Source organism: Limulus polyphemus, unplaced genomic scaffold (assembly GCF_000517525.1).
Source record: "Limulus polyphemus unplaced genomic scaffold, Limulus_polyphemus-2.1.2 Scaffold606, whole genome shotgun sequence".
NCBI classification, from domain to species: Eukaryota; Metazoa; Arthropoda; class Merostomata; order Xiphosura; family Limulidae; genus Limulus; species Limulus polyphemus.
This window is the reverse complement of record NW_013666216.1, coordinates 221920-235103: the sequence shown is the minus strand read 5'-3', so window position 1 is coordinate 235103 and position 13184 is coordinate 221920. Positions and strand designations below refer to the sequence as shown.

At 33.5% G+C, this 13184-nt stretch overlaps 1 protein-coding gene and 1 long non-coding RNA gene across 2 annotated transcripts in view; one reads left to right on the top strand and one right to left on the bottom strand.

The window, feature by feature from the left end:
- The window catches only part of LOC106459425 (sodium/calcium exchanger 3-like), a 107122-nt gene that overhangs the window by 75012 nt on the left and 18926 nt on the right, over positions 1-13184 (bottom strand). The window lies entirely within an intron of this gene.
- Positions 8415-13184, top strand: part of LOC111085767 — a 26687-nt gene continuing 21917 nt past the window's right edge. The window contains exon 1 of the long non-coding RNA XR_002610569.1: positions 8415-8531. This is a non-coding gene — a long non-coding RNA (uncharacterized LOC111085767). The remainder of the gene's footprint in view (positions 8532-13184) is intronic.

Below are 13184 nucleotides of genomic sequence, written 5' to 3'. Positions count from 1 at the left end.
AATCCAGTTAATTAAACAGACTAACCAATCGAAGCTATACACCACGAGAGAATCCATTTAGTTGAACAGACTAACCAACGAAATACACAACACGAGAGAATCCAGTTAGTTAAACAAACTAACCAACGAAATACACAACACGAGAGAATCGAATTAAACAGACTAACCAACGAATTACACAGCACAAGAGAATCCAGTTTGTTAAACATTTTAACCAACGAAATACACAACACGAGAGAATCCAGTTAGTTAAACAAACTAACCTACGAAATACACAGCACGAGAGAATCGAATTAAACAGACTAACCAACGAATTACACAGCACAAGAGAATCCAGTTTGTTAAACAGATTAACCAACGAAATACACAACACGAGAGAATCCAGTTAGTTAAACAAACTAACCAACGAAATACACAGCACGAGAGAATCGAATTAAACAGACTAACCAACGAATTACATAGCACAAGAGAATCCAGTTTATTAAACAGATTAACCAACGAAATACACAATATGAGAGAATCCAGTTTGTTAAATAGACTAACCAATGAAATACACAGCACGAGATAATACAGTTTGTTAAACAAACTAATCAATCGAAACTTGAACCTCGAATTTTGGAAACAAAAATAAAAAAGCTTCTATTTCTTTCTACAATATATGAAAATATAACTTTGTCGAAAATTACGTTATTCCATACAACCTGGAATTTGGTTAAGATAAGCAGTATAGTAAAAAAGAAAAAATGTTAATTCTATTTCGTAATTTTTGTTGTTGTTGTAGTTTTTCGTAACTGATCATCTTAGGTTTCTTGTCAGTTTTTGTTTTCACGGATAGGAAAATGTAATAATTTAATAATTTTCTATAATATTTTTTCACATATAACTGGGCTAGAAGTAGTCCAGTGGTTAGTGTTTTGGACTGTAGATCGAAGAGTATAGGGTTCGAGACGTGATACTAATGAATATGCAGTTGAGGCGCGTTACAAACGTGACAGTCAGTTATGTTATCTGGTTCAAAGCCTCTGAATGTATCTGAATTCTAGGAGTCTTCTTACCTGACCGCTTAGCCCATGTGCACAAGATATCTTGAAATGTTTTTTAAAAGGCTTATTGGTTTATTGCTGTTCTATAACACTTAATAGCCACTTATCTAAATAAGTTTCTGTTTATGGTAATCCACGGGTGAAAACAAATGTTTCGCGTAAATTAAAGAGCTGAACGTGAAAAGTTTGGGATAAAAATGAAACAGTTCAATCGTGATAAAAATGACAGGTTTATTGATTATTAATGTACGATGATCTCTTTTAGTTATACATCCTTTTCAGTAAACCCTTGATGTTTCACTAATTCGAAGTTTGTTTGTTCGTAATTAAGCACAAAGTTACACAATGGCCTATCTGTGCTTTGCCCACCACAGAAATAGAAACCAGGTTTTTAGCGTTGTAAATCTGCAGACATACTGCTGTGCCATTGGCGGGGGGGGGGGGGGGGGGAATTCGAAGTAAACTTTTCTGGATATACTGCAGGGCAATGTTTACTTACACTTCGTTACCAACCCAGTTGTTAATTAAGAACTAAAATTTAATTTACAAAATTGTTCTTTAAAAAAACATTTACTCGTTGAAAATGTGTTTAAAGGTAATATTCTAAGCGCTATATTTTTTGTACAATTTCCACACTAGAGAAGAAATAAAGAAAAAAAACACTTTATAGAAAATTTTAGGACACAAAAGAGCGCGAATAAGCATTTTCTTCTAACACTTATGGCAATTATTCTGTTCTGATAGACTAACTTTACGTAAAGACTTGGCCTGGAGTGCTTTTGTGGTAAGGACACTCGACTCACAATTACGCTTGCCCTTTCAACTATTGGAGCGTTATAATATAACTGTCAGTTTCAAGGATTGGTGTTGGCTAGTTTCAATATTAGGGACGACTAGCGCAGATAGCTCTCGAGTAGCTTTGCGCGAGATTAAAAAGACAAAACAAAAAAAAAACCTAAGAGCCAAGTCTGTTTCTAAAGTTCGAAAAAAGAATATTTTTACGAAAAAAGCTTCTACCTAAACACGAACAATGGATAAATATTTACAACAATCCTAACACATATAAGGTTAATATAACACTTATTTCAATGTTTAATCACCTATTTCACGAACAATATCATTATTACCACTTTCTATCCGTACCATGGAAAATAGCTTTAGAGATTTTAACTGTGTTGAAATTAAGTTAACGTTTTGTATATGTACTCGTAGAATTTTTAAATTTACCCTTTGAAAATAAGTTGTATTTTATACATTTGATATGTATATTTGTATATATATATATACAACTTTTATAGTAACGATGGGCTCGCAACTGCTCTTTTAAAAATACCTGAGATACTACATAATAATTAAACACAAATGCATCTGAAACATTTGCATGCCATAAAAAAGATGGGTTCTCAAGGGAAGATAACTAGCTATCATGTTTTCAAAACACTTGCAACATAATCTTGTTTAATCGTATACAGTATGTCATTGGATTTATACACACATATTCTTTGATCGTAGGATACAAATCAAAAGGGTCAAGCAGGTATTAGGCTTAAGATTAGGCAAATTCTAAACGCCAAAAAACAAGAATCTTAGAGTAATTAACATAGTTCTCTGCAAATGATAAATATTGTTCGTATCTTTAGAAGTTCAGAACTTAAAAAACAACAACCAAACAATAAACCTTACGATACTCTTCTCTTTATAGTTACAATTGGGTAAGACGCATCAAGAGAGCAATATAAATTGTTTGTAGATTAACCTCACCAAATGTCATTAACCGGTACTAACGGACACATCGTCAGCGAGGTTCCTGCAGCGTACTCTCTTCCTGGTCCATTACGTGTTTCTAGATTAAACTCACCAAATGCCATTAACTGCTACTAACGAACACATCGTCAGTAAGTTTTCTGCAGTGTGCTCTCTTCCTGCTCCATTACATGTTTGTAGATTAAACTCACCAAATGCCAGTAACTGCTACTAACGGACACATTGTCAGTAAGGTTTCTGCAGCATGCTCTCTTCCTGCTCCATTACATGTTTGTAGATTAAACTCACCAAATGCCAGTAACTGCTACTAACGAACACATCGTCAGTAAGTTTTCTGCAGCATGCTCTCTTCCTGCTCCATTACATGTTTGTAGATTAAACTCACCAAATGTCATTAACTGCTACTAACGGACACATCGTCAGTAAGGTTCCTACTGCGTACTATCTTCCCGCTCCATTACGTATGGACAATTTAGCACACAGCTATAACGAAGTCGTATACGTTTTGACAGATAGATTCACCCTGTATATGTAATTCCATTACACTCACATCCCTCCTTATCATTATATTTACATACTTTCTATTCTTAGCACAAGACTTTATTTTCTAAAACATGCTACCAATGATGATTTTTAACCTGTGTTAAAAATATACTTTTTATAAAATTATTACTTTATAATTGTAAGAACTTATGAGTGAAAGTAAAGCAAACTTTCATAATTATATGTTCACACTAATAAACTTAGTCTATGCATATCTTTTGAACTTACTTGTCCAAGGTACTTCACATTATTAACTCTTGTATAATTTGAAGCTTAGTAAACTTATAGAATATATTCTCTTCACTGAAACCTTATTGTAGAAAAACAGTCTCAAAATTATATTTTCTTAGTTTCCACCTGATTGTAATTCAAGGTGTTAATTGTTTATAAGTTAAAGTTCACGTTTTTTTAAAGTATCCTAGTTAGTTTTACTTTAAAACGTGTATGGAAACAACATGTTCCCTCCCTTAACCCAATTGGAATTTAATGTTAGCTTTCACGATACTGTGTTTCTTTTCTCTACCAGCTCAGTCAATGTTAAATAGGTTAATGATGAGGGAGTATTTTAAGAGATCTGGTAAATAAACGGATGTATTTTACTTGTTGCGAATAAATTCCTCCAAAGTCAAGTTGCGTCGTTTCATCATTAGGAAAGGTAGCCCATTGTACAGCTTTTACGCAACATTTTCGAAACAAATAGACATTACTCGGAATTTATCCCTAAGATTAAACATATCAAACAGAAAAATGTTCTAAAATGATAGCTTTCAACTTTTTCTAACGACCTAGGTTAGAGGTCTTAACAACGACCATCAAACAGAGTAGAAACAAAAGACAAACTAATTGAAAGGTATAATTTAAACCTTACTACCTATTCTTTTTCTGTTTCATGCATCGCGTTCAAATAGAAAGAAAGGTATATTTTTGAATTTAGTTTTTACATCTGATTTCTGAAATATAAATTAAAATTTGGAGAAATGAAAAGTAAAATTCTGCATGAAACAGAAAAGATCCAACTAAATTAATAATGGCACAGAAAAACGTTGCAGCTATACATATTCATTTTTAAAAAATCAAGGTGTTCATCATGCGATTTGTGATTCGCTGTCCTACAGTTGTAAAAGTTAGTGTTGTGAAGGAAAGGCACGAAGACGGCAGAACATAAAAAGCGCATACACAAACAACGTAAAAACATGAGGGAAGAAGGTTAATAAAGGAGCTTAGATAAAAAAAAATTACGATGGAAATTACTTACTATATAAGGTTGGTATATTAAATATCGTTTTCGTAGGGTTAAATAACGTATATTTTTATATACTCATCAAAAACCACAACAGTTATGTGAGCTTTATAAACTAAAAGAAAGAAACCAGCCACCTTGGCTGATTTTCAAAAATTCCAGACGTCTATGCCGAAAACAGACAAAAAACAAACAAATCAGGAGTTAAACAACAAAGTGAAATCTTAGTTTAATATATTTTTCTCTTAAACTTTGTTTATGGACAGCTCTCAATCTGTTCACATTTTAAACGTGTGAGCTATGAAAAAATAAAAAACTTAAAACGTGACATATGTACAAATGTCAATAAGTTTTCATATGCTGTATATCAAAGAGATTGATTTTACTAGCCAAACGCCCTCTACATCAAGTACTACGAATGAAATCGATAGAAACAATGCTGGAGGTTATCAGAGCTACGTTGTAAAGGGACGGGCCAAGAAAAGAAAAAAAAAAAAGACTAAGAAGTGGGTAGTCTAATTAAGGCAGCCAAGACAGCCTTACGTGTTTTTTACAATCAGATCACACCGAGCTTGAGAGACTTTAAGATATACACCTTGTTTATTAGTGCCTGTGATTGGTGACGTAGCCACCTGGTAATTATTTGTTTTTAGCCTTATCTTTCCTCACAAGCATTCTTTAGCAAATGTCAAACGTCTAGAATCTTCTATATATATATATATAAACACTAAGAAGCTAGATAAATCAAAATGGCCAACAGACTAGACCGTTAGACAAATTAATCAAGCTTAACTCCGTGGTCAGTAGTATCACTTCACCATGGAAGTATAGAACAACAACACCCTACCGTTCCTTGACACACCTTAACTCCGTGGTCAGTAGTATCACTTCACCATGGAAATATAGAACAAAAACACCATGCCGTTCCTTGACACCTTAACTCCGTGGTCAGTAGTATCACTACACCATGGAAATATAGAACAACAACACCCTACAGTTCCTTGACACACCTTAACTCCGTGGTCAGTAGTATCACTTCACCATGGAAGTATAGAACAACAACACCATGCCGTTCCTTGACACCTTAACTCCGTGGTCAGTAGTATCACTTCACCATGGAAGTATAGAACAACAACACTCTACCGTTCCTTGACACACCTTAACTCCGTGGTCAGTAGTATCACTTCACCATGGAAATATAGAACAAAAACACCATGCCGTTCCTTGACATTTTAGTCAGCATATAACGACAAATTCATTACAATCACATACATGAAACTAGCTCATATTGATAGATACTTACATTTCCAGTCTTATCTCCTTCTTCTGGTGAACGCAGTATTATTAATTCTTGAATAAGACATAGCTGAAAATAACTGCGACGAAAACTACACCGAAACCGACACATCAGGTAGTGTTTTAAATAGAACGTATATCCTTCCTGTTTCATAACCAACAGTTTTACGCATCTAAAAATATGAAGACAAGAAAAACAAGCCCAACACTGTTTACAAAACCTAAGTGAGAAGGTTAAGTTGGTAGCCAAAATATTCAATATTGATGTTGGTTGAAAATATTACAGAACACATAGATTTATCATTGTCAAAACTAAACAAAGAACACCTGACGAAAAACACAAAAACGTCATTTATGAAATATCATGTTCCTCTAAACAAGTCAACGTTGGAGAAACTGGAAGACACTTTAGAGCAAGAATAAAGGAGCATAAAGATTGCACGAAACTGATGAAAATATAGAATTCTGTCTTTTCAGAACATGCATTGTTGACTGGACGTCACATATACTGGGACAATTCCAGTTTCATCCACTCAGGTAAATTCTGAAATATTAGAAAAATCAAAGAATCTTTCCATATCAATACGATGAAACCATCGCTGGACAGAAATTCAGGTCTGGAAATCAGCAGTTTGTGGCTACCACTGGTCAAATCATAACTCATTTTCTCAACCACGTTATTAGCCAATCACTACACGTCCACTTTAATTCTCCCGAATGCCATATAAACCCCTGCAGTGTTAAAAATTAACCAAAACTTCACTAATTGGAATTCAAGTAAAGTAAATCACCCTCACGTTATCTAGTATTATCACGGGCCGGATGAATAGAAAAATCATAATTTCTGAACATCCCAGGTTAATAACCTAAACACCTAGGATGAAGAAAAATTCATAATTTCTGAACATCCCAGGTTAATAGCCTAAACACCTAGGATGAAGAAAAATTCATAATTTCCGAACATCCCAGGTTAATAACCTAAACACCTAGGATGAAGAGAAATTCATAATTTCCGAACATCCCAGGTTAATAACCTAAACACCTAGGATGATGAGAAAATCATAATTTCTGAACATCCCAGGTTAATAACCTAAACACCTAGGATGAATAGAAATTCATAATTTCTGAACATCCCAGGCTAATAACCTGAACACCTTGGATGAATAGAAAATTCATAATTCCGAACATCCCAGGTTAAAAATCTAAACACCTAGGATGATGAAAAAATTCATAATTTCTGAACACCCCAGGTTAATAACCTAAACACCTAGGATGAAGAGAAATTCATAATCTCTGAACATCCCAGGTTAATAACATAAACACCTATACCAAAGAACATGGTGATAGCTGACTTGAAGGTGAAAGACGGAAGTCTTTCGAAATGTCGTTGTTTCTATCTGAACAACTTTTATAGATTAGTAAACCAAAACGTTTTCCTCGGAAATTACTCGGAACAAGGCAGTTGTTGCCCATTTCAACGTTGTTTGTTCTTACACACCAGTACGTATCTCATTGTATTGAAATTGTCAGAGATTCCAGAATGGTCTTCCTCACAAACGACCTATCTAACATAGATGCTTTCAGTCTTATGAAAATGTAGTATTTGGCCTACCTCATCATAGCACTACTCAAACATTTAAGCATCACATTATTATACTAAAAATAATATTTGTATTTATGATAAACCTAATAAAGTTATTTGCCGCCATATATATTTTTGTACTACTGACCAGAGGATAGTCAGCTGATCAGAAGACCCCTACCATCCTCTCTCCAAGCTAATGTCGTTCTTATAACGCACCCACAGCTTATAGGGTGAAGGTTATTTACTGATATCGCACGAACTCGGCTTGCCACAGGTCCAGCTCGTGACTACCAAAAAATAAATATGAAGCTCAGTCTATCGATCTATTTACCACTTGTCACTGAGTAATATCGGTTTCGAGGAATTCTGCCCCTCATCAGTAACCCTATACAAGAAAAAGTCTAAAGAACAAGGAGCGGAGTGTGTATTATATTTCGTATACTATCACATAATTAGTTTATCCAGTCTAATCACGAAGCTTCTACATTTATAATGAGCTGAATATTGATAAATTACCAAATTAATTAGTATATTTCGAACTACACCTGCCCTATTGTTACATTTATAAATCACCGTAAATTGACATAATAGTTTATGTGCCTCCATCTCCATACTATATGGCTGCATCAGAGAATGACGGGAATGTCTTTTTATTGGTTGTAGTAAAAAAAAAATTACCAATTAACATCTGTCGAACAAAATTGAAACAGTTAATAAACGTCAGTACACTACTTGTATTGTTATATGTGCACACTTTTGGACACGTGTTTCTATCTTTAGTTTAGATAAAAAAAACAGAAATATTGTTCAATGTTCAAAACAAGTAAACATGTTTTATTATAGAGCTATACACGCATGCGTGTCTCTTCCGGCTGTGAACAGAATAGTGTTTAAAGGGCCCTTTTTCCGTAGTCTTTATCCTGTTTACAACATCAAGCAGTATAAATGTACTCATATTATCTATGTTAGTCCACGAAACTTCGATGAAAATAAAAATTAGAATCGAAGGTAACTTGAAAAACATCCGTTCAAACTTCAGTGAAACGCCAGTAAGTTTTCAGTAAGTTAAAGTACTTATATGCTGATATATTGTTTTAGATTCTGTGTGTTTTCATTATTGAAAACTGGGTGGAACTCTCTTTTTTTCTATATTTAATAAATGATATTAAGGAATTTATTTCAGTTGTTTATGCAGTAAACGTTCAGATATCACATTTTTTTTCGAACTTGGGCTTCTGTTCAATAAGCAAGTGTCAAAAACTGAAAAAGTGCCACAAACTTAGAAGTATTGTGTATTTGATATGTAACACACGTATTGTGAAGAGCTGTCTGTCGTCAATTTGCTTTAATATAAATAATAGATTCACCATTCAGTTATGAACTGAAATTGACACATAGGAAAATGTTAAGCAAGTATATATTTAGGCTATCTGAATGGAATTTAGAGTACGACAGATTCGGGACAACTCAAATGTCTTTGTTGATTTTGGAATGTTATATATGATGGAAACTTTGAGAATTTTGTTCAACATGTTACTTCTTTCTTTCAATCGTTTCTAACATTTATTCCATCAGACTTAAGACTCTTTATGTTGTGGCGAATCATGTCCAGAAACGTTTAGAATTGTATGGGGCTTCATTTTAGAAATAACCCTTAGGAATTAAAATAACGGTCAATTTACCAATCGTGCATATTCAACAATGATGGTAAGCCTACATTGTGGTCCCACTACATCTTAAAAAAGCTATCGTATTTTAGAATTGTTCAGTGAGTTTTCAGCAATCCTGTATTTTAGTTTGATTTGTTTCGGATATTCTCACAAAGCTACACAAGGACTACTTGCATTAGCGTCCCTAATTTTAAGATGATATACTATAAGGATGGTAGCTAGTCAACAACATCTTCCCTTATCTCAGTAATTAGCGTTGTACCGAGTGCAACTGGAATCTGATCAAGAACGTTTCGCATGGGCACAAAAAGAAAGAGAAAAAGGCAGACCGCATAAAGATGAGATACAGGAAAAAAATGTAAACAAGATCAAATCAAGAAGATATCATAAAGATGAGATACACGAAAGAAATGTAAACAAGATAAAATCAAGAAGATATCATAAAGATGAGATACACGAAAAAAAATGTAAACAAGATAAAATCAAGAAGATATCATAAAGATGGGATACACGAAAAAAATGCATTAGCGTCCCTAATTTTAAGATGATATACTATAAGGATGGTAGCTAGTCAACAACATTTTCCCTTATCTTTTGCTATACTCTAGCTGAATAATTAAATGTGTATGTCACTTTTCTAACGCACATAATGCGTCAAATGTTTTTTGGAGGCAACGAGACGTGAACCATGGACTCTCCGATCTACAGTCCAGCACGGTAACTATTTGATTATGCCCAGCCCCATCCATTATATCCAAACACCAAATCGACATTGCAAAACGAACGTCTTATATCTATATAAAGTCAAACACGACCGATGTAAAGGTTGAGTTGTTTCTATTTTTCTTCTTCTTCTTTCACATTGATAATTCATCGGTGAAATGCGAGGATTGATGAGCGAATACGAAAGCAAAAAGATGGAAATGTATGTTGATTATCTGTTGAATGTGTGTAGCATGCACAACAAAGATGAGTTATTTTTATCTTAAACTTTAACACAAACGCAAACCTATACATACGTGTGATTCGTTTTAAAAACCAGTAATTAGCGTTGTACCGAGTTCAACTGGAATCTGATCAAGAACGTTTCGCATGGGCACAAAAAGCAAGAGAAAAAGGCAGACCACATAAAGATGAGATACAGGAAAAAATGTGAACAAGATAAAATCAAGAAGATATCATAAAGATGAGATACACGAAAAAAATGTAAACAAGATAAAATCAAGAAGATATCATAAAGATGAGATACACGAAAAAAATGTAAACAAGATAAAATCAAGAAGATATCATAAAGATGAGATACACGAAAAAATGTAAACAAGATAAAATCAAGAAGATATCATAAAAATGAGATACACGAAAAAATGTAAACAAGATAAAATCAAGAAGATATCATAAAAATGAGATACACGAAAAAAATGTAAACAAGATAAAATCAAGAAGATATCATAAAGATGAGATACACGAAAAAAAATGTAAACAACATAAAATCAAGGATATATTTGACTTTTGAAAAGTCTCATCGCATTGGATACGGTAGATATAGTGTGGTTAACATATTATAAACTGTTCTTACACTTATAAGTTTTTAGAAGTTCTCATCTTTGCAAATGAAAATTAAATATTTTATATTTTTATCTTAACATGACATAACTAACGCAAGAGGTTTCGAAATGTTTACTTGATCATTTATTTTAACCTCTTAAGGTTGAGGAGTAAATCCAGTCTTATTCGTATATTCACTCAGTCATTAAAGTTGAGGAGGAAGCCTGGTCTCATTTTTTATTTACTTACTCATTTATTTTAACTTCTTAAGGTTGAGGAGTAAATCCAGTCTTATTCGTATATTCACTCAGTCATTAAAGTTGAGGAGGAAGCCCGGTCTCATTTTTTATTTACTTACTCATTTATTTTAACCTCTTAAGGTTGAGGAGGAAATCTGGTCTTGTTCGTATATTCACTCAGTCATTAAAGTTGAGGAGGAAGCCTGGTCTCATTTTTTATTTACTTACTCATTTATTTTAACCTCTTAAGGTTGAGGAGGAAATCTGGTCTTGTTCGTATATTTACTTATTCATTTTAGGGTAAGTGTGTTTCTTTAATCAAGTCAAACTGTAATATCACGTAAAGTCTATTTTAAAGATTCATCCATGTAATCCATGTTTTGTTCTTTAAACGAAAGAAGCAGAGAGACTAATATTTTCTAATTGTTCGATTGGTAATGTTTACAAATATGAAAATGTTTAATTATATCGGTAAATTATCTCTAGTTCTGCACAGAAGCTTAAATAATAGTACAGGTTTGGAATACCAAAGTCACGGCAGCCCTCTGGTCTATTACATAAAATTTAACAAACTGTTGGCAAGAGCGACACCTCGTGACTATATTCTTGATTACTTTGATAAATAATTTAGGTCTGAACTTGCTTCTAGAACACCATAGATAATTATACTTATGGTCACTCATTCTGTTACCTTACTTTTAGTGGAAGATCTTGTGTACTGTCAGAAGATTCTTTCCTCTGTGAAGGATTGGGTGTGAACTAGTGTTAGAGTGCTAGACTGTGAATCCAAGGGTCCAGGGTTGGTGACCTTCTGGGACAAAATTTGACAATCCTCATTTTATGGCCATGAGTGAGTTATAAGAATGACAGTCAAATCTCACTCTTTGATTAGAGTAGCTAGGAGTTGGCGGCTGGTGTTCTTGACTAGATACCTTTCCTCTAGTCTATTAGTTAAAATTTTTGAACTTCTAGAGCAGATTAGCCCTTGTGTAGCTATGCGCGAATATTCAAAACAAACATAAAATCCTTTGTCAGTTATGAAGGAAACGACCACTTTAAGAATACCCGTATTCTTTATATATTTTCAACTATTAACTTTACATAAAATCTTCTGTTCGAAAGTTAATGTATATGTAAATGTATTTCATCATACTTGGAGGCGTTATAAAGAGAGAACAAACCCAGAGAACTAAGAGTTTCATAAAGTTCAAAGGACCTGACTTGGCCTAGAAGTTTGCATGCTGAGATACGGATCGGAAGATTTAAATGCCTGCGCTGCGTTGCTACTCAACATCGCTCCACACTTTCAGCTGTGTTTGCATTATAAGAGTGACAGTCAATCACGTTATTCGGTTCGTAGCTGATGATTGGCTGTCTTCCTCAGGTCATTAGCCCAAAATTAGAGACGGTTATACCTGATCTTTAGACCGTTAAGCTCACCTGTACATGAAGTGCTGTTCAGGTTTAAAATACTAATGTCAAATTTGAAAATGAAATTCCATTATAAGATAAGGTAGTATTCTGCTTGTTTGTTTTACCAAGGATAACTTCACATTTTTCTGAAATGTTCTTATTACATTTTGAGGCTTCCAAACTACCTGTCTGCCAACGAAACCTCTAAAGAACACGTTCTTAAGGCTTCGTCAACATATAAATAGAAGAAAATACATATAGATTGACGGAAGGTACTGATAAGCTCTTTCTTCCTTTTTTTAAAGATAAATGTAATGAGTGGAAAAACAGAAAGGAGGGTTTTCATTTTGGTAAATGCTTACGAAATTTTTTATAAAAATTACTTTGTAAAGCCCATCATATATTCTAATTTTAGTCAAACTTGTAAAGGAATGGGGAATATTTTGTATTCAACGACTACTTGCTTTGTAACTATTTTCATCACTCCAGAATTTTTAGGGTTAACTTTAGAATAACTACCAAGCTTAGTTTCTACACATTCGTAATATAACCAAACTTATAATACAAACTATTCAATACTTGTCAAATGTAACAAAATCTGCTATTCCGGGTGCCGTTCCTAAATGTAAGTTGAATAATTCTAGGATTTAATACATATGTATTTCTAGAATATAATTTTCGTGTTTTTAGGGTTAACTTTAGAATAACTACCAAGCTTAGTTTCTACACATTCGTAATATAACCAAACTTATAATACAAACTATTCAATACTTGTCAAATGTAATAAAATCTGCTATTCCGGGTGCCGTTCCTAAATGTAAGTTGAATAATTCTAGGATTTAATAC